We start from the raw sequence: 22,138 nt of genomic DNA, 5'->3' as shown, positions 1-22,138 counted from the left end.
ACACAGAGCCTGATGCGGGGCCCAAACCCATGAATCGTGAGATCATGACCTGAGCCAAAGCCAGACACTTAACCAACTGAGCCACTCAGGTACCCCAACAAAAATACACAGTGATTGAGAAAGTGTTGCAATGGCACAAGCATTAATGTACAGTTAAATGAAAGAAACTAGATACCAGAAATAGATTATCTTTAAAAAACAGTTTATTAATTTAACAAAATTCTTGAAGCCTTTTTTCCCCAAATCAATACAGCTTTTATTGCATCTTTAAAATATCACAAATATCATCTGGCATCTTGCTGTTTCTGTAGCTGGACAACGTAGATCTTATTCATCAGCCTGCTGAACTGTTCCTTTTTCAGAAACATAGATACCATCCAAAAACTTCCTGATATCCTTGTTTTTAACTGTTGTGGCTTGCTGAATCAAGGCAGCTGAAGTTTGATACAAGTTCAATGTCATTTCCTTCAAAAATTAACTCATCTTTCTGGGCTTAGGATACAGAACAAGCAACCTGGCCTCATCCGAACCCTGCATATGTATTTCTCACCCAAGAAATTTCGGATATCAACAAGAGAAGCATTCTCCTGAATGACAACGTTGATGGGGAAGTGAGCATACACAGACCTCATCTTGTAATGGAAGCCCAGTGTAACACCCTTGATCATGTTCTGTACATGACTACAGATAGTACGGACAGTAGCCAGTTCCTATTGATTTCCCCACCACTTGTCAACTCTGAGCCTCTTCTTTTTCTTTCCAAGAAGACTGATTTCTACATTGATGTGATTGAAGTCCCTTTGCAGGGTTCCTCTGGGTCCCTTCACAATAACAGTACGTCCCTTGAGAGTTATGTCAACATTTTCCAGGATATCGACAGTTTGATTGCTGAGAATGGTCTTCATTCTTGCAGTAGATGCGGCAAAGCTTAAAGATTTTTTTAAAGTTTATGTATTTTGATAGAAAGAGAGAGAACATGAGCAGTAGAGGAGGGGCAGTGAGAGAGAAAGAGAGTGAGAGAGAATCTCAAGTCAACTCAGACCCGGCTCAGAGCCGGATGTGGGGCTCAATCCCACGAACTGTGAGACCATGACATAAGCTGAAATCAAGAGTTGGATGCTTAACCAACGAGACACCCATGTGCTCCAACAAAACGTTTAATTTAAAAAGTCAAGGTGCCTCGTTAGCGCAGTAGGTAGTGCTCAGTCTCATAATTTAAAAAGTCAGGCAACATTTAAACAGTGGAAAACAACCTAAGAAGATACTTTCATTACATAAACTTGACATGTATAAATCCTATAAAAGAACAATTCCACTTTTGAACATACATCTGAGAGAAATGTATACATATGTCCTTTGAAAGTCATATACAGTAATATTCAGAGAAGCATTATTTATAATAATACACCAATTATTTATTTATGATAATACATCAAATATCAAACAATAGAATGAATAAATACATTGAGATCTAATAATATAATTAATTATTCCATAGCAGTGGAATGAATAATTTACTGTTATAAACAGCACTAATGATAAATCTCACAAACATAACATTAAACACAAGCAGTTGACTTTAAAAGAACGTTGTTACCTCTAAGAAGATGAGTGGAAGTAGTAACTGGATAAGGGATTATAGGGACTTCTGACTTGATACTATTCAATCTCCTGGGCAGGCAGATGGTTAAATGGGTGTTCACTTTGTAGTGATACACTGAGAGCTAAACACTTATGACCCATGTACTCTCCTGTAAGTATGTTACAGCTCAAATTAAATTTAGTTTTAAAAGTTAAACACAGAAAAACTATATCATCCAAGTTTATCCTATTAATGAAAACTCAACCCAGAATAGTAAAACCATTTCATGCATCATATAAATTCCAATAAATTGGTTATAACAGCTCCACTGAGGTTCACAAAAATTGTAAGGATGAAATCTAGACTTAAAGAAAAATGTCGGGAGTACTTAGTTTTTTGCAGTGGCAAAGGAGATTGGAGAATCAGGATGTTTGTGGTAAATTATACCTCATGCTTTAACTTGTTCTTTTTTCTTAATTTACAGGAAGCTTACTTTTGATGGACAAAGAGGATGTTAGAAGGGCCTGTATTATAAATTTTGATGCATTGTCTGCTTCTCCCCTTGACAGGGAAGAAGAGAATGTGTCTTCCTCATTGTTATGTTTCAATGTTTTGGCAAAGTCCAGGTTTAATATACAGTCTTGAATAAAATTTTGATATCATGTCATTTACCTTGGAAAATTCTTTACTAAGTCCTATGTGGTTTTTGAAATGATATGTTGATAATTCATTAGTTTAGCCAAGTTAAACATGGTTGACATAATTCTAGTCTGAGTATAGAAATAGTCTTCCTAAATAGTACTGGTTTGTATCATCCTTTTTTAATATTTTAGTTTTAATGTGAATTCATATAAAAATTACCCACATTAATCAAATTTTCTTGATATCCTTCATGTGCCACTCTTGACAGGTAAAGATAAGCAAGAATCTGAGAAAACTCACAAAAGTCTTCTAAAGATCCTGTAGACAAGCCACTAAAGAATTTCTGAATAAGCATGCATCTCATTAATAATCTTGCCAATTTATTTATTGGTTAATTCATTAAGTTTATGCATGAGCAATCCTGCTGTTCTTGCAAACAATTTACAAAAATTCTTCTAATGAAGCACTTCAAATTACTAAGGGATTCATCAATTTAAAAAAACTCCATCACTTTCCATGGATTGGCATGAACTCTGAATGCCTTACCTAGCCACAAAATTTTGTAAATTTGAATCCAAGTAAATGAAATAATTTTTTTGTCTCTTCAGTATTTTTTATTATCACTTACCCAAAAATAGTTGATGTATGCCTGCTCTATAACATGTATTATACTACAATTAATATATATAGGTATATATTAATATATACAATGATATTAACCAATTACTGTTATGGTATAAAAATGTTATTAATAAGAATTAAATATTAATGTGTGCTTAAGATCCCTAAGGTATCATGTTTTGTTTTAAAATTCAATTTTACATCTCCATATTGTAGATGAAAGAAATGGAGCTCACTAACGCAGTAACTTTAGCAGCCTTATGCAACAAGAATGAGGCGGAGCTGGAATCCGACTGTAGATCCACTCATTCCTTATCTTCATTCACAGACAACATTGTCTAGTCCCAATACCACCACTATTAGTACTATTTTTCCGCCAAATTAACTGGATAATAAAATGCAACTATTATAATACACATATGTACAACTTTTTCATAGTCTTAATACTTTTCCTGATTGTGATCACCTCTTGAATGGTTAAATGCAACTGAAGAATACAAGCTATTTCCACATTAAACATGTAGAAAGAGACTCCCTGATATAGTTCAGTAGTTGTTCTGCAGAGAGCCTGAATCCTCAGTCTCTCCTATAAACACGAGATCAGGATGAATACCTTTGTTCAAAAATAACTCCAACCCCTCCCCCTGCCTTTTTTCCTTTTACACGTCTACTTAAAATGACCATAAAATCCAATATAAAAACTGTTCTGGCCTTCCCATTTATACTTATGCTATACATTTAGCACTCGATAGGTCTTGAGGAGAATCTAAAAGAGAATTTTTTTCCTTGACTGTGCATTTTTGAATAAAAATCTTACTGAAAATAATGAAAAAATATTCCTTAATAATACCTTACTACAATTTTTTTTAGGTAACATAGAGAATGATGCATGTAATTGTCTTGACATATTTACCTCTTATCAGCTTTGTAAATATGTTCTATTGTTTTTACTTGCAAATTTACTAAAAGGTAATTTTTACTAGTTTCAGAAGATTTACAGACATGCAAATTTTGTAATGAAATATTATTTTTCCCTGAGGAGAGTGGATAACAAGATGATTATAAATTGTAATAAAACTTAATATCAATAGACTTTTATTCTGTTTTTGAATTAAATGGTTTAATGTAGGCTTATTTAGGCTTTGAAAATGCATATATATCTGTTTTTGTATTAAACGTTTTAATGCAGGCGTATTTAGGCTTTGAAAATGCATCTAAATCTTCAAACCTACCAGGTACATCTGTGATTCCAACTGTTTGATTTTTCTTGCTAAACTTTATTTATGAATTCTGAATTTCTAGGTTTTCAGATCAATGAAAGAAATGGAGTTGAAAGTTTGATAAATACAGATTAAATGTGTTAGGTGAATTGGCCTGTCTGACTCCATTCCTAACCAAAATGAACATGTACATTACGGCAGAATTAAAATCCATAAATGCTCCACCAACACACAGTAAAACTGTTTGATTTTTTTCATCCGATGGAGCAAAGTTGAGCTTGATCAAACAACTACCCAGCAGGCTCCCCTTCCCTCTCCCCCAACCAATCCTCTTAGATTTTTCTAGGTCCATTTCTACAGCTCAGCCACAAATTGGAAGTTGGATTGATTCATTTCACCCTAGGATTGTTCAGATAGGTCACACAGGTGGCTAAGCTTTGATTCTTCCTTTTATTTTTGGCACTGGGATTAGTTCTTTTCTGTTCCTATCACCACTGGTTATCTCCCCCACTGAGTTTCTCTTTCGTCCGAAGCTCAGATACTTAAAGTAGGATAAGACTTTTTTTTTTAACTTCACTGTTTTTATCATCCCAACAATATATCTATCTGTAATGGGAGCCCACCTGTGATTTACACCACTCGAACTAAAACTTAACTGTCCATGAAATTTATAGTATATTGTTTGATTCATTTACACCATGCTGTGCAGAGTCTGAGCTAAATTGTAAATTTACCCTCACATTGTTTTCAGAGTGAATCGTTGGTCATAGTTCATATGCAAATATGAAGTTAGCCGGCTCTTTGAAAATTTTTATTGCTTCATAAAATTTAAAGTTTGACATGCTCTGAAACTCCTTTCACTCTCCCAAAGGGTCATGTTTAATTCTTCACTGGAGAAATGTTTGGTTATTCTAGTCAAATTCTAGTAAGATAATTATATTCAGAATCTCTTATTTTTTTAAACGAAAACTTTTCCTGTCATATATCATGCTAATTATAAGTTGATCACGCAACATGAAATCTCCAACTAGGTAGAAATTCAGGTGTGGCCTATTTCAGGGTTGAATCCTCCTTTACTGCTGCTTAGACTGATGCCTGGAACTACCAGTGCTTCACCCTGTGGCTACTCTAAGAACTTGCTAATTGGCATACATCACCCCAGTCCAGCTTTCTTTCTATCCTGTTGTTCAATAGCCCATTAGCAACTATTGTATTCCATTAATATCTATATTAGTAAAGAATTTTAAAAAAAAGCCTTGCTGTGGATAGCTTGTAGTTTCTTAGAGCACTTGCTCTGGAAAATATATGGCTGGCTGTATTTTCAAGTAACAAATATATACCTGCTTAAATTGAATTTGAGGGTAGATTATTTTAGCATGCTTTTGCACTTGTATTTTCCTTTACATATTATTGTTATCATTGGAAAACTACATTCTTGCAAATGTGCTTATTAAATGCAAATCAATTCAAATTAAGAGAAATGTGTTTAGGTTCTGTCTGATACATCATTCTGTAATAGATAGGTTGCATAATTGAATTTTAAAACATATTAAGGTTTGGGGGAACCTGCGTGGCTCAGTTGGTTAAGAACCTGGCTCTTGATTTTGGCTCAGGTCATGATCTCAAGGTTGGTGAAATCGAGCCCCATATTGGGCTCAGGCTGGCAGCCTGGAGCCTGCTTGGGATTCTCTCTCTCTCCCTCTCTCTCTCTTCCCCTCCTCTACTTTCTCTCTCCCTCTTTTTCTCAAAATAAGTAAATAACTAAAAATATATTAAGATTTGAATAAGTACTGTGACAAAGACCAGGCACACTTACCAACTAAAAGAAAAACACTGTCAGAGGACACAGTGTATTTGTTCTCACGTTTAATACTGGAATGGGAAGTATTCACAACATAGATCAATCTTGATGCATACGAACTGAATAAACATTTATTGTTGATATTTATTAGCCATGCTATAGCTACAGTATTTACCTTAACATGTGGGTCATATTCTATCATTAAATTGATTAGAAAACTCATAATTTCCCTAGTTTAGAGTTTGTTCTTGATAAGTATGATTCCTTCATATTCATTATAATTTTTCAGTATGGATTTTATTTGAATGATTTTAAGTATCATGTCAAATGTTGGAGTTCCAAGAGTTTGAAGATGGATGATTGTAATGTTGTAAATGCAAATATACAACAGCTCTTATTATTAATACTGCCTACACTTCTGTCTACCTTTTCAGCTCTAATTCTCAGCACTTCTGAACAGCTCTCAAGGATTACAGAGGTTCAGAAGAGTGCAAAATGATCACGATTAAGCTAGTATGAAAGTATGTTCTAAGTTTCTAATAGAGGTCCTATATTTCAGGTTTAAAAATATTACCAGAATTGTCTACTTCTGTTAATTTCTCACATTCTCAGAGGTCAAGGCAGTTTCTTTAAATATAAGAAATACAGTCTTTAGCTACCAACTGTTTCACACTGTTTAGTACTACACGTAACCTGCCCTTGGTTTTGAATGCTGGTCACTGACATGAAATTAAGAAAAAAAATATGTGAAGTTGTTTTTAAAAATCTTCACATCTGAATATATTTTTAATAGGCATTTTATAATGTGATATATTATCATGTTGATGCCTAACGCTGGAAGCTACTGTAAAAGGATTCTGATATTGAAGGAGAAAATTTCTCTTGTAAATAATAAGTAGTATATATTGGCTTAATTTTATTTAGAAATAATTAATGTGACTTCAAAATAAATAAAGTAATGACACATTAGGTTTGCAGAGAGTTAGAATGGAGGGAGGTTAAAGTTAAGTTTATGGTGACTCTTTGCAAAACAAAGTAAGTAAAGGTATCTAGCTTATAAGCCACTGATTTTACCAGTAATTGGAGGATCTCAATCCATTTTTACCATTTCTTTCTGATAAAAAGAATTTTAACTTGCTTAACTTCCACAATTCAGAATGATCACAAAAACGAATACAGAATTGAGAATCATATTCCTAGATTAAGGTAGCACTTGGAATAATTCATCAACCTTACCCGATGGAGTAGGTGCTATTAATACTCCTTGTTTACAGACGTGGAAACTGAGACAGAGATACAAAGTAATGTGACTAAACCTGAAGTCTCTCTTTCTCTTTATGTCCATTAACTAACAACAGATTTAAGAAATATGGAAAAACCAACCTTCATAAAATAGTAGGATTTATCTTTAACAGCATTAAGCAGTATAAAAGTATAATAAATAATACTAAAATAACAAAAAGATATGATTGTAATAGCCACAAAATCTATTTGAAAACTTATGAATTAATTTAATCACGAATACACATGACTTCAACTTTAATAAAAAACATACAGAAGAATGTGAACAAATTCATAGATATTTCATGATCTGGAATGAACACTATTACATGAAGCCTCTGTATTAGTAGAGAAAATTTTCATGTTATAAAAGAAAGAAAAGTAAGGAGAGGAAGGAATCTAATTTTTGAGTGCTTAAAGATCACTTTACATTTCTTATAATACCCAAAACTATATGCCCAACTAATCTTCAACAAAGCAGGAAAAATATCCAATGGAAAAATGGCAGTCTCTGCAAATAGTATTGGAAAAACTGAACAGCAACATGCAGAACAATGAAACTGGGCCACTTTCTTACACCATACACAAAATAAATTCAAAATGGACAAAATGTAAGACAGAAATCTATCAAAATTCTAGAGGAGAACACAGGCAGCAAACTCTTTAGCCTCAGCAGAAACAACTTCTTACTAGACTCATTGCCAGAGGCAAGGGAAACAAAAGCAAAAGAGAACTATTGAGACTTCATCAGAATAAAAAGATCCTGTACAGCAAAGGAAACAACAAAACTAAATGCAGCCTATGGAATGGGAGAAGATATTTGGAAATGACATATCAGATAAAGGGTTAGTATCCAAAATCTATAAAGAACTCATAAAACTCAACACCCAATAAACAAAAAATTCAGTTAAGAAATGGGCAGAAGACATGAACAGATATTTTTTTTTTCCAGAGAAGACAGATGCTCAACATCACTCATGATCAGGGAAATACAAATAAAAACCATTATGAGATGCCATCTCACACTAGTCAGAATGGTGAAAATTAACAACATAAAAAACAGACATTGGCAAGGATATAGAGGAAGGGGAACCCTCTTGCACTGTTGGTGCATCTGCTCTGGAAAACAGTATGAAGATTTCTCAAGAAGTTAAAAATAGAACTACCCTATGATCCGGCTATTGTGCTACTAGGTATTTACCCAAAAAATACAAAAATATTAATTCAAAGGGGTACATGCACCCCGATGTTTATAACTAATTTATAAACAATAGCCAAACTATGGAAAGAGCCCAAATGTCCATCAACAAATGAATGGATAAAGATGAGGTGGTCCACGTGCGCACATACACACATACACACACAATACATTTACTGCTTAGTTGTAATTCCCCTTTTGGAGTTAATAAGTATTTTATTAAATTAAATTCTTTATAGCCTTTACACTAATTTTTCCCTATTCAAATTAGTAGTGCAATGTCTGTCTCTTGACTGGACAGAATTGGTACTGAGAGTATTTTCAGGAGTTAGACCTTCAAGATGGAATTTTAATACTGATTTGATGTGGTTTTGAGCTCAAGTCGTAGATCCTTTCCAAGAGTAAATAGGCTCGGTGTAATCCATGGCATACAGTGGAATCAAAGTGAATGAAACTGCCCCCGTCACTGATCGTGATAATATGCCAACAAAAACAAGTATTTTGGGACTCAAATGTGTGCTGCACTCGACTGTGATGGCAGTGGTAGTGACTACAAATACTACATAGTATCTTCACAGAAGATACTTACTGAAAGCAAATGCCAAGCTCATGTCCTTCAGTTCTTAGCTAAAACCACAGTCTGAAAACTGGAGAGCTAGGTTTTCTATTTACTGATTTTCAGAAATCTCACTGGTGCTTCACTGCTTTCTCAGACAGATATATTAATATCTCATTGATATCGGTGCACTTATTAGAAATTCCAAATTAAAGTTGTCACTTCGTGGAGGTGAAGGTGGCACCAACAGATTACTTGGTTGACTGAAACATGAATTCATTTGTGGCCTACAGTAGATGAGATGCATATTCCCAAATTCTCAGTCACAATGTAATGAGGGAATTAAAAAGTCTTAAGGATATAGGGATTAAATTTTATAAGATAAAGTCTTAAGGATATAGGAATATTGGCATAAATTTATCACATATGACCTGCAAACTCATCCCAAATACACCCTCCAAAGAGTCACAGGAGACAGTCTTTTCACTACGGAATGAAGAAATACATAAGTGAATTGAGTATTTCTATATTTTTTTGAGAGAGAGAGAGAGAGAGAGAGAGAGAGAGAGAAAGAGAGAGAGAATCTTAAGCAGCACCACACTCAGCTTGGAGCCTGATATGGGACTCAATCTCATGATCCTGGGATCATGACTTGAGTGGAAGTCAAGAGTCAGATGCTGGGGCACCTGGGTGGCTCAGTTGGTTAAGCTTCCAGCTTCAGCTCAGGTCATCTCACGGTTCATGGGTTCGAGCCCCGCATCAGGCTCTGTGCTGACAGCTAGCTCAGAGCCTGGAGCCAGTTTCAGATTCTGTATCTCCCTCTCTCTCTTACCCTCCCCTGCTTCTGCTGTCTCTCAAAAATAAATTAAAAAAAAAAACATAAGAAAGAGTCAGATGCTCAACCAACTGAGCCATGCAGGCACTCCAAACATCTCTATTTTTGATAGGTATTATCTTTTAAAAGTCTTATACAGGTATTAGAATACTATCATTTAGATGATCTTTCTGATTTCAATGGATCCTATACACTCCATATAACATGTGCCAAGTGGCAACATTTGGTTATCAAAGACAAGATGAACACATCATCCAATAAGGGCAGTAATTATACACTAGATGCAAAGTGCAGCCATTATTGAAGGGACTCTGATAATCAGGTAGACAATATAAACTGCTCTGTGGATGTTGATCAACTTTCTTTCTCAGAAACCCCAGTACTTTCTGAATAAGCCCCAAAGTGAAGCGGCCATAAGGTCATAAATGGAGACTTTATATGGGCTCAATTTCATGGACATATATGCCCTTAGCAACTCTCACCGGGCAATTGTTCCTACTAAGTATCTAATCTGCAAAAAGCAGAAACCAATACTAAACTGCTGATATGGCACTAATTCCCAAGGCACTAACCAGCCAGCTGGTGACAGACTGATTACACTAAATCTAATTCATGGTAAAAGGGTCAAAACCCCATCTCACTTGGAATAGACACATACTCTGAATATGGAATTGCTTGCCAAGCCAGCAATTCATCTTCCAGCACAAATACCGCAAACTGCTAGATGAATTTCTTATCCATCATCATGGCATTCTTCACAGAATTTATTTCTGGAAAAGGAATGCATTTCAAAGCAAATGTCATGCACCAAAATTTCAAGGCTATGGAAATAATTGATCTTACCATATACTCCATCACCTAGAGACAGGTGGTCTAATTGGAAGGTGTAATTACTTACTAAATTCCCAGAATTGTGGTCAGTTGGGAAGCAAATGAATTGTCTTAGAGGATGGTAAATATCCTTTGAATTAGAGATCATATTATGGTGCTGTCTCACCTAGATCCAGAATACATGAGTCCTAGAATCAAAGGGTAATCACTGAACTGGGTCCTCTCACTCTTCAACTGATTAAGGCACTCCCATCACTTCTGCCCTCTCCTGAAATCTTTGAGTTCTGCTAGTTTGAAGGGTTTAGTCACCAAGGGAGAAATTTCACCAGGAACCACAACAATGGTTCCATTAAGTTGTAAGGTGGGTCTCTCATATGACCATCAGGGACTCTTGAATCAATAGAAAAAAGGAGTTATCTTCAGGAGTGTTGATCCCATTTATCAAGGAAAATCTGGGTAAATGCTACACAATTGAGGGAAAAGAGCACTATGTCTAGAAACCAGAAGATTCTCTGGGATGACTTTTAGTCCTTAAAAGAAAATTTTAAAAACTAAAACCAATAAAGGACTGTTGAACAATCAGATCCTTTGGGAATGAGAGTTTGAGTAACTTCAACAGGTAAAACCATAACCAAATGAGGTTCCTGATGGGACCAAGGTAATATAGAATGACAGTAGAAAAGGCAGTCATATGACAATTATAGATCAATTACAGACTTGTGACCAGTTATGGAATCAAGATATATAGTAGCTTTATTTATTTTCTCTTTGCTCATCTATGTATGTGTTTTTATATGCTATTTTCTTCTTCTATATTCTTGTACTCATTATTAATTTATATACAAATTGTAACAGGTTAACCTTAAAAATTTAGTTTTTAGATAACATAATATTCAATAAGACTGTGACAGAATTAGAGGATTATCTTAGTATAGCTAGCAATGGATAAAATGACTCTTAGGAATCAGTTTCTTCACATTTCAAGGAATAGTTGACAACCTTACTTAAAATGTTGTATCTCTATCTGGTTAAATGGAAGCCTAGAGCTGTTTTGTTATTATAACCAAAGAAATAGACTGTGCCACTTAACAACTATTTGTTAAAAAGTCTATCTAAAAACTATCAGCCTTGTTTGTGATACTGAATCTGAATCTTGCAAACATTTCTACTTCCCCAGTTGGCACAATATTAAACTTTGTAAGTGGAAGAGCACAAGAAGAACACTGCAAGAGGAATGGTTCCAGCCCTCGTATGCTTTGGCTCCTACTCCACAGTGCAAGGCCAGCAGTGCAGGACATCCAGTGGCATTTACTCTCCAGTGAGTTTCACAGATAGTCTAGGCAAGGTGGAGGGACTCCCAGGGAATTTTAGAGCACTTCAGCAGGTGGTATGCCAACAAGATTTACCAGATACCCAGTGAAAAATTTCTCAACAAGTCTTGGTGGTACTCCAGCAAGAAGCATTCCAGGATGTTTTGCTGGTGCCCCAATGGGTGACTTCTAAGCACATCATTCCCCAACAGGCAGTTTCCTGTTTGCCAGTCCCTGCCAGTGACTCCTCAGGCAAATCCTCTAGTATCCAATGGGACTAAAAGCAGATTCTTTCCAAAAAGATCTAAATTTTAGTCTTTGGAGTGGGAAGTCTTTTCTAAGTTTGATTCTTCCTTCAGTTGTGCTCTCAGCCCCAGTAGTAGTAGCTGATCTTTGTATCTACTATTCTTGTGTTCTATAGGGTTCTCTTTATCTCTTAATAGTTACTTGCTTGTAACTAGTTAATAATTCTTTAAATTAGGTGTTCTATGTTCATTTCTGTATTCTGACTGCATCCTAATACATGCACACACTAATATAAGCTCTACAAAACAAGGACTTTGTTTCCTGCTGTATACCAAAAGTCTAGAACATTATCTGATATAGAGCAGCATATCAATAAATGTTTGTTGTAGTTACCAAAGTATTGGCTCATTAGATGTAAACTGAAGAAAATAAATAAATCAAAGATGGCACCCATGTTGTTGATGTAAGAACCTGAGTGGGTGGTTAGGTCATTCTTTGAGAGAAAACAGAAGAGTAAAATTGGGTTCAGATGAACATAAGAAGTTACAGACTTAAAATATTAATCAGCAAAAGTATATAGGATATTTACTAACTATCTAGAAGGTGTAAAATGAGTTTGCCCTGGGAAATATCACATAAGGTATTAACAGTAGAAGTAAATATTTTATAAAAAGCAGTAGCTACAGTCAAAAAGAAATGGTGATGTGGAAATCAAATACTCCCCATGCTCTTTATGCTCAACTACCTCTCAATGCTACCTCCTCATGGATAAATGTGTTTCTAGTGTCACTGAAATAGACATCATTTATAACAATCTCTTGGCTCTGTACATAATTTTCTTGCAATAAAAAATAGATAAATTACAAGCATATTTTATATAAATTAAAAATTAATACCTATAAAGATATGCATATGCAAATCACTAAGTTGAGACAAAGGCTAATAAAAATTAGCTATCAAATCACTATAAAATATAATCACAAATATAATCAATTCCCTACAAATTACATTTAAAATTTCAAATGGAGTAAAAAATAAAACATAATTTTTGACTACTAGATTTACAGAGATTTTTGAAAAATGGTAATCTCTTTATATGTGGAGATACTGTGAAATGGTCACACTTTCACATAGCTCACAGAAGTATAGATTGGCCTAATAGTTACCAACATGGACCAAAAATATTTTTAAATGTGCTTTGCTTTATACTTAGAAGTCTTTCTGACAATTTTTCTTATGAAAATAAAGATTGAAATATATTTAGGAAATTGAAATAGCTGAAAATAAGAAAGTAAAAATAAATTATGATATACAGAAGATATGATGTCATGATTAAAATGTGGTTATAGAAACACATTTTATGTATAGTCTGTTCAGGTTGCCCTAACAAAACACCACAATCTAGGTAACTTCAACAAAAGAAATTTATTTTCTTAGTTCTGGAGGCTGGAAGTCCAAGATCAAGGTGTCAGGAGGGTTGGTTTCTGGTAAGAACTCTTTCCTAAGCCTGCAGAGGGTGCCTTTCTCACTGTATCTCACATAAACTGTGTGCTCAGACAGAGAGCACTCTGGTGCCTCTTCCTCTTCTAACAAGGACACTAAGCCTATCAGATTGGAGCCACACCCTTATGACTTCTTTTAATCTTTGTACCTTCTCTAGAGACCCTATTTCAAATATAGTAACATTAGGGGTTGGGACTTCAATATGAACGGGGGAGAGGTCACAATTCAGTCCATAACAATATGCAAAGATGATCAATAATATATCATTAAATATAGAGTGAGGTTATAAATTATGTAAAAAGAACAATCTCATTTTTTAACAAAAGACACACCTCAATGTTAATTACCAGAGCCCAAGAGTATTAAATTATGGATCACTTTAATATTCCTATTTTCTTAATATTTTCCATTTCTTAATATAAGGAACTTCTGCTTATTGTGTGGTAAACAACAATGGTATTTAAAATTTAATAAATGCACACTGTTTTAAATAAGCATGTGTCAGTGTGCCGTCTTGTTGTATTTCACTAATTCTTTTCCTTGTTTAGGTTAGTTGGAGAAATATGCAAATGCATAAAAGAATATACATAGTATTATGTATAAAATCAATCTGAGTGGAATAAATCTCAGTGGAAAGTTGCTCTGGAAAATTGCAGATTAGAGATGAGTGTTAAGGCAACATATTACTAAGAATTTTGAAGAGATAACAATGTCAGTGGGAGACACCTGGTATTTGTTCTTGCCTACTACGGACTAGCCACACAGGGCTGTGAGAAGGTAGATGAAAGATATTTGGGTTTTTTTATCTGACAGTCTGTAGCTAGTCATTACAAGCTGGCTTTTGTGAGAAAGGTCACCGTAACTGTTTTACTACTCACTATTATTTAATGACATTCTTCCTGTTTAACCTTACTGTCCCAGGATCTTCCAAAAAAGAAAGGCAAAACTTTGGGGAAATAACCATTTTCCTACCTTTGTATTTAGGTATATCTATATTTCCAGGAGAAAATTCTAGAGAGAAATCCACAAGTTTTGGTAAAATAGTGTTCAACTATTATCTCAACAGACTCAATTCATTTTCAGTGTAGAGGACAAAATTCACTCTTCCCTTGGTATCTATTTCTGTAGAAGTTTGCAAAGAAACACTTAGAGCCCAATGTAAACCTAGAAACCCTAATGTGCAAATAATGAGGCAGCGTTTTAGAAATTTTTTTCCAGAGGATATATTTTTAGAGAAAGTTATTTTCTCCTAGCAGTTTCCACTTATGACAATAAAATTTCTTGTTGCCATAACCTTCCAGTACATTTCTCTGCACACAGTGGGTGCTCAGCAAATGTTGCTGACTAAATTGCATTAAGGATTGAAGTGCTGTGATTATTTTCATTGGGTTGCCATAGAAACAGCAGAAAAACCTATTGTTGAATTCAACCTCTTTTGATAATCTCCCCTAGGTAGATGAAAAACCTGAGGTGTAGGAGGAGGAAGTTGGCTGAACCCACCCTGAGAAATCTTTCACTGACCTTGACCAGACTGCATTAGTATTTACTATTTTGTGTTTCCCTGCTTTGGCTTCCTAATTAGATTTTATATTTCCGCAGGAAAAATAACATTTTTATTGTCTACTCTGAGCCAGTGATTTGCACACATTCTCCCCCAAATCCTGCAAATAGGCAATGTTAGTTTCCGTTTTTACAAAAGGAGAGTTTTTAAAATAGTGGAAAGTATCAAGCCAGGCAGTGGGCCCTGGTATGTTGACTCCAGCAATCTAGAAAGAACTTGAAGTTGTCACTGGACATTCCTCTTTATTGCTCGACACAATCAGCAGTCAAAGATCAACAACAAAACACTCAACTCTTGAACTGGTATAATGTCAAACTTGCAAGCAATCGTTGGGAAAGTCTGGTTAAATCAAACTTTCTCATTTTACAGTTACATGTCTACATTTTAAACTTAAGCCAATAAATAGGACTTTACACATGTTCTCAATATCTCAGCATTACTTTCAGTGATTAGGTAACGAGATTTCTAGAGATTTCCTTGGTACGATCATACACAGATTTAAACATAAGGGCTTTTAAGGATTAATTACAGAACAGTGGTTCCAAAACCAAGACGGACTTGTATACTAAAAGGGTTTTTTGAAAATTATAGATATTCAATCCCACCTTAAATCTATTTCATCTAAATCTCTGGCAATGGAATCACAATTAAAACCAGATAAACAGAAAACTAATGTAACATCATGTATTACACACTCAAGTAAAAGATGTTCTTTTAGTAAAATAAGATAAAACAGGTAAATGCAGCTTGATTCATCTATTTCTGATAGGTGTGTATAAATTTTTTGCTTGTAATTAAGTTCTTGCTTTATACATGGTTATGGATTTGTCGTTTTGGGTTTATAACTCTACAAGTTTTTATTTTATATATTTCCCAACTATACTGCTAGATACATCTAGGTAAATTAATTGTTATGTATTGTTGGTGTATCATCTCTCTTATGATTTTGTAGTATCTTTTTCCCCCCTTATTGAAGAACATGAAAATAAAAAATTTTTAAAAGGACTTAAAAATAGAAATTCTAAACCACTGAAAACAAAAACAGCAAAATTTTCTATTTGATTGTGATAATTAGTTAGAAGAAAGAATTACTGCTCTAGAATACTGATGAGATATGAGTAAATATAAGAGATTTTAGGTATTAGGTGAAAATATCTCTTCAATTGTTTTGACTCAATGTAAAGAATTTCAAATCTTATTTTCCATCAAAGAATGAAGGGAAAAATGGCCTACTCATAGAAGTCATATGCTAAAAGAAGGGAGAATTGAAATGTCTTGGCCACTACTGTGTTATGTGTCTACAGTGATTTAACCTCTTTAAACCTCATCCAGGTCCCTAAATTCCAAAAATAAGAAAATGTCATTCACCTCACACAAATATTGTAAGGATTAAATGAGATAAAAAATATAAAGCACTTACCATAGTACTTGGGAAACCGAGAGTATTACAAGTCAATGTTGGCTAATATTTTTAATATTTTAATAATCAGTATGACCAGTACTAATATTTGAAGAGAGTAAATTCATATCCTGAAGTCATTCAGAGCACAAATTAAAGAAAGATGGTACAAAAATTCTTGTTCTAGCTTTAATATTTATTCACTTCTTACTATCTCATTTAAGACAACCAAACTGCCCATGAAGTCTCACCCAATCTCTGAGTAACTAAGAACCAGACAATGATATATTAGTTAGCCTCAGACTACAGCCTCTGCCAACATTCCTGCTGCCTTATCCTGTTCTAACCCTGTTCAATTTTGGTTGTCAGGCCTCAAAGTAGCCCCTGCTTATCACTTTCTACTGAGAGCTAGATCTTTTCCCTATCCAGGAATACCCAGCTGCTGACTAGAACTTTCTTCAACCTACACAGAGCTTCAAGGAAACAATTCTAAATCCACCTGACTTCAAGTATCTCTGCCTTACAAACTGCTCATCTCTGCTTCAGTCTAGATCAGACTAAAAAATGCAGATGTCTATTTGGACACAACACTTGGGAAAGACAGACTCAGGGTCATTGCCAATAAAATGTCATCTTTTTAAGAGTTAGAAAAAAGACAACTACTGTGAGAAACTCCAATAAGGAAAAAAGCATTTCTTTGTCTGGCCTGAGGAGACCTGTGGTTATGTGTGCAGACTGACAAACAGAGCACACACAGGGTTTCATGCTCACCTTCAACTCTTGGATCAGCAAGATGCAGAGCACAGTTTGTGTAACTGTAAGTAGCTGCGGGGGCTGATCATTCTTGGTTAGCACTACCACAGCATCAGCTCTTTTTGCTCTTTCTGGAGCGTATTTCCATCTCCATTACCTAGCACACCTTTTGGCCAAAATTCTTTGGTCTTAATGAGTAAAGATTCTAATGTTTTCCATAGGAATTCTTCAAGTACAACTGACATCTGTGTTTTCTCTTAACTACCAATATCATGAGATATAAACTTTCCTTCTGCAATTGGTGTGTGCCTTTAGGGGTCGATTTGATAGGATTAATTTCCAAAGTAAAACAATGAAATAGTGGAAGGGACAAAATATGAGTATCTTTCATTTAGTTCATGGAGAAAGGTGACCCTTTCAGTTATAATTGCAGAGTCTGAACAAGCCATCCCCAAATGGAAAGGTTACCTCAGTTTAATTGTAATTATCTTCACTTGAAGTAATTAAAAATAGTCACCTAATGAATATCTTATATGAAGACTCAGTCAATTAAAATCTTTGATGGTACATAAAAACTTCCACTGCCTATTCAGTAATTTGGTCTTTATCAATTTCTGAATAGACTTTAAATATCTTCATATTTTCTAAGGAAGCTATCTAAAATTTTAAATTTTCTAAACTTTAAAAATTTTACACCACATTTATCTGTAAGCACTCTCTTGACTGTAGGTTGGTATTTTTGGTGGAAAATGAAAACTATTTTGATCATTTTTTTTCCTTGGTAAAATTTTAGTGACTTCTATCATGGGATCTAATGAAGAATCATTAATTTCTATAATTAGTATTAGTTTAGGGTAAAATATAACACTAGTTCTTTATGTTTTATGTTTTATTTCTTTAAAGTATTCAAACTGAGACAAACTTTCCAACAGTCTTACATGGTCTATACTTAAAGGCCAGCAGTTGGTCAAAGCAAATGCCATTATGAGTTATAATCATCCTATGATTAAAGGTAATATGTCATTAGGAAGAAACAGAATGTTGTTATATCACAGAGTGTTCTTCAGCTAGTGAGTTGTAGTCAATGTAATTAATACATCTAGCAATAAGATTTTTGTTGTTGCTATTAATACTGAGGTCTTTTACTAATTTCACATTTAAATATTTGTTCTATCGGTTCATACCCTTAGTCTGCCTAGCCACCTATTCTTGTCTGTTCCAAAATAAATAAATAAAAAATTCTTAGTCTTTATTCTTAGGATATATACATATAGTCTTTCCAATAAATGCAATTCATTACATTAAAAAATCAAATTCAAAATGAGCATTCTTCTAGTTATCTATTGTTGTGTAACTAATTGCTCCAAATTTTAGTGATGAAAAATAGAAATTTTAATATCTCACAATTTGGGAGGCCAAGAACTTAAGCAGGGAAGATCTATGGATGATTCTTCTGTTCCATGTATTATTGACTCTGATCACTCAGTGATCAGACAAGCTCCACTTGTCTTGATTGTTCATGATAGCTTCGTTCATATCCTTGGTGTCTTGGCACAGATGGTTAGAAGCTTGGGTTTGGCTGGAGCCTTCTTCCCATTAAAACTTGGAGCTTCTCCATTTGTTTAATCCACAGCAAAGACTAACTTCTTACATGATAATCTAGGATTCCAAAAGGCCCAAGGAGACGCCAGTCTTCTTAAAAGCAAGCCCTGGACCTATCACAGCTGCATTCATCATACTGTATTGGTCAATGCAGTCGCATGGACACCCACATTCAAGGAGAAAAAAAAAAAAAGAATCTACCTATGGATAGGAGAAATGTCAAATAGTTTTTGGCTATCTTTAATAATCTGATGACATCTGCACATTCTACACTGAGAATGACACTTCCTCCAAGATTCTACTTGCTTTGGACTGCACATCTAAGCATATTTGAGCCACAAGAATGGTTCCTGACAGATTCCATGGCCACAGGATCACTTTTGAGGAGTGCACAATATGATAAAGTTTTACTTTAACCTCTAGAAAATTTTTTTACTTAGAAGCAAATTCAAAGAACAATCGCTCTGCCTAATCAATGGAATCAGTCAGGCTTCTTGCATGATAAACCTGGGTCCCAATGTCACTCTACCTGTTACTTGAATTTATAGGACCCTGAGTCATATGTCCAATGTATGATTTCGAAAATCTTTCCAAAACTTTTGCCCAAATTTTCAAAGATTTTGCTCAACTGCTGCTTCCTCCCTTCAATAAAAACAAGTACAGAACATACCAACATTACTGGGAAGAGTTTAGCTTTTATTAATTAAAATATATTGAATTAAATCAGTTTTTAGTTATGTTGATGATCGTGGCAATTAATTAAAAATAAATGAACTCAATAGAAGAATAAGTATATATAATAAATAGATTGTCATTCTATATTTAATTCCTGAATCTGAGAATACTTGCTTTACCATTTCTTCTTTTATTTTTCTTTTCTTGGCTACCTACCTTCCCCTAAAAATTAAATGAGATCACATATAAAAAGATGTAAAAGTTAAAGGTTGATCACCTTTATAACATTTGGATAATGTGTACTGAAAGAAAATGGGTGGGGGTCATCCATATAGTAAAGTTTTATATTATACTGTAATACTTTAGTGTGAGTAAAAATTTCTGAAAATAGTTTCATTTTTATGATGATGTATTTTTAAGCACCCTTTCTATAGCCATGAACTTTTGCCCTTCATTGAGCAGATGTGTTTTCCAGAATGAATGTCAATCCTCCCTTACTCTTGTAATTCAAATGAGTGTCTGATAAATGATGAATGTGAGTGGACATTAAGTTTAAATTAATTGAATTGGGCAATCAGATATGGCTAAATAATTAGATGAGGGTTGCATGGAAAATAAGCTATAAGTTTCTAGACAATAATTTTTAGTCCTTAATTTCAAATATATGTAATATGATACCCAAGGCAGAATTACATAATGTTAAGACAGTCACAGTAATAATTTCATCTGGATTTTAGAATTGCAAGTATGGTTCCTGAAGAAGACTATTCATTTTGGAGCAGTGTCTAATTACTTAATCAGTTTTAAAACCACTATGGCACATTAGCACAGGTTTAATTAATTTAATAAATTTTCTTTATAGATTTATATGAGTTCTTTCAATGTTTGTAAAATGTGTATTCATCACCAAATGAAATATAACATTTTAGTTGTTTACATTTTTGCATTTTCTTAGAATTTTCAATATATATATAAACATGGAAATGAAGAAATCATAATTTCAATTTTATAATATACTTTCTATAAATACTAATGGAACATCTGACTAATATCATTTAAAGTCCTTAAAAACGTTAGTCATGGATTCAATAGAAATAATGTTGTTTACAAAATTAAAAATCCAACTTCCATAAGTCATTGAGTCTTGACTTTACAACACGTGCTGACTTGATTTTAATTTTTTGAGCTTTTGAGAAGACCTAAAAAGTTCTTTTCACTAAGAAGTCTGCTAAAAGAAATATAAAATAAATATATTTATAATTTATACTTAATTAAATTTATTTATAATTTATAATTAGTTAGAAGGCAAAGACAATTATAAAGCTGTCTATGTACCTTGGCTTTTAGTTTAGCTTTACCACTATCTTTCTGGACAATTTGGAACAAAATTCATAATCTCAGTTGCTTCATGCTTAAGATGAAGGGCAAAGAATCTAAGGCCTCCTCCCATACCAGTGTTTTGATTCCAGAAGTTTGTTCTGATATTACTAACCTAATTGTACTCTCTGCCTTGGAGGTGATTACAATGAAAGTATATATGAACAACTATAAAGGAAAAAATGTGTATCTTTAATAACCCCCCAGCAGTCTCCCTCTGATATTCTGGGATGCAGGATAAGAGATTTAAAAAAGTCCATGCACCATATATCTAAATACTGAAGTTATAAATCAAACTATCACACTGTTAAATAGAATATGTTCTTTATTCCTATAGTGTTAAAATAACTTCAAATTAACCTCAAGGGTCAAATCCCATGCCTGATGGTAGAGGCACTACCTCCATCTTCTTATCACTATAGGTCCATTCCATCTCATGAAGGATCTTATGAGTATTTGTGCAGACTGCTGTATGCTTCCAAGCTCTGTTCACATCTTCCAGAAAGAACTCTTGCTCATGCATGTTGGGACACAGTGGCACCTTTTAGGAGGACAAACATATTTAAATACAACCTTTCAAGGGCTACTAACTATTGAGATAAAGACTCTTGGGAACACAGTATCATGGCTCAAATGAAAAAAAAAATCTCTATTTTGAGGATCCATGGTAGAATGTCAGAGAAAAATAAAGTTACCTCAAACATTTATGGATTTAAATCTATTTATTACTGAAATATACTTTCCTTAGAATGTGGAAGCTTCCTTGCATGAGGGAAGGACACTGTCAAAGAGTGGTTATATTTAATATTTTTAAGAATACTAGTGATAATGACAATGATTAAAAGACTCAAAATTTATGTTCTAATATTCCCATTCATCTCTTGTTTTAGGTTCAAGAACTTTAAAAGCAAATATTTTCAAAACTTTGAGAATTTCAGACCCTCTTCAAATCACAGAGGCTACTAAAAGTAGTGTAAGTATTTATATTCTGTGTCATTGTTCTATCCATTACTGAGACCGGGTACTGAAGTTTACAGCTCCGATTGTAGGACCATCTTTTTTCCCTTCAATTCTGTCAGTTTTTGGTTTAAATTATTTTGATCGTCTGTCATTAGATGCTGCATCATACAGATCCAAATATTTAA

General features: G+C 34.0%; 1 long non-coding RNA gene and 1 pseudogene across 1 annotated transcript in view; both read right to left on the bottom strand.

The window, feature by feature from the left end:
• Nucleotides 1–250: 250 nt before the first annotated feature.
• On the bottom strand, nt 251–905 carry LOC115279257 (annotated as a pseudogene).
• Nucleotides 906–21,300: 20,395 nt separating this feature from the next.
• Nucleotides 21,301–22,138, bottom strand: part of LOC115279098 — a 51,209-nt gene continuing 50,371 nt past the window's right edge. Inside the window, exon 3 of the long non-coding RNA XR_003903206.1 lies at nt 21,301–21,534. This is a non-coding gene — a long non-coding RNA (uncharacterized LOC115279098). The remainder of the gene's footprint in view (nt 21,535–22,138) is intronic.

Source organism: Suricata suricatta, chromosome 15 (genome assembly GCF_006229205.1).
Source record: "Suricata suricatta isolate VVHF042 chromosome 15, meerkat_22Aug2017_6uvM2_HiC, whole genome shotgun sequence".
Lineage (NCBI taxonomy): Eukaryota > Metazoa > Chordata > Mammalia > Carnivora > Herpestidae > Suricata > Suricata suricatta.
The sequence above is the reverse complement of the archived record's forward strand: the minus strand, read 5'-3'. Positions and strand labels throughout refer to the sequence as shown.